The following is a 1,291-nucleotide window of genomic DNA, read 5'->3' as shown; positions in this document are numbered from 1 at the left end:
TTGACAGGGTATTCATTTGACTACTGCTCTCCGTGAAATACTCTCTTCTGATTTCCTTGACTTCACCCTATTCGACTCCTTGTGACTCTAATTCAGGGGATGGCCAACTGCAGCCCAAGACGTATATGTGGCTCTTTCAGTGTGTACATGTAGCTCTGAAGTAAAAGTGAAAATGAAAATATAATTCTTCAGATAATGGTGACTTCATTTGTTTGTAAAAATATAGGTATGGCTCGCAAATAAATTTTGAATTGTTGTAAGGGGCCAGATTGGTTCTTCCACCTCCAAAGTGTACAGGCCCCTGCTCTAGATCGTGGACTTTTACTATTCTGCCACACATGAAATGTAAGAGATTATCAAGACTTGATCTTAAGGCCACCTCTTCTCTGCCTCTTCTCCAAAAGCAATCTTATCCACTACCACTTGTCTACCAGTTTGTCAGACTGTGGTGGGTTGTGTGTTGTAATGCTAAAAGATATGCCACTCATAGTTCAAATGCCAGCAGGGACACCTGAAGTGAACAGGTTGCTGCAGGGCTTCCAGACTAAGAACAGACAACAAAGAAGGAAAAGTCATAGTTCTCTCCACTTCTGAGGAATAAGCCACTAAAAGCCCTGTGGCCGGTATTGTAGTCAATTACTGAAAACCTAATGAACGCCTAAAACAAAACAAAAAACACCTCATGCACAGGAGTGGAAATTTGTCAGAGATAGTGCCAGGAGATGAGTCCTTCAGGTCAGAAGACACCCAAAATATGACAGGAAGAGCTGCCTTCTCAAAGTCGAGTTGACAGAATAAGCCTGTGGGAGTAAAGCCTTTGGGACCTTCATTTGCTGATGAGACAGGACTTAAAATGAGAAGAAATAGCTGCAAAAATCTATTAATTGGAGCTTTGAATGTACAAGGTATGACTCTAGGAAAATTTGAAGTTAAAATGCAATGCAAAAAGATCGACATTAGTAAGCTGAAATGGACTGGTTTGGCCATTTTGAGTAAGAAAAGCATGGTTTACTCTGCTGGGAATGACACAAGAGGAATGGTGTTGCAGTCAATCATCAGAAAGGACATTTCAAGGTCTAAAAGTACAGTGCTGTCTGATAGGATAATGTCTATCTGCATATAAAGAAATTCAATTAATACAACGACTATTACAATTTATACACCTACTAATAAAGCTTGTGATGAAGAAATCGAAGAATTCTGCAAATGTCTTTAGTCTGGAATTGATCAAACATGCATCAAGGTGCATTAACAATTATTAGTGCTTGCAATGCAAAAGTCGGAAACAGAG

The sequence above is a fragment of the Echinops telfairi genome, unplaced genomic scaffold, assembly GCF_000313985.2.
Source record: "Echinops telfairi isolate 266 unplaced genomic scaffold, ASM31398v2 ScPeMD7_3533;HRSCAF=4204_0, whole genome shotgun sequence".
Classification (NCBI taxonomy): Eukaryota; Metazoa; Chordata; class Mammalia; order Afrosoricida; family Tenrecidae; genus Echinops; species Echinops telfairi.
This window is presented reverse-complemented; position numbering follows the sequence as displayed.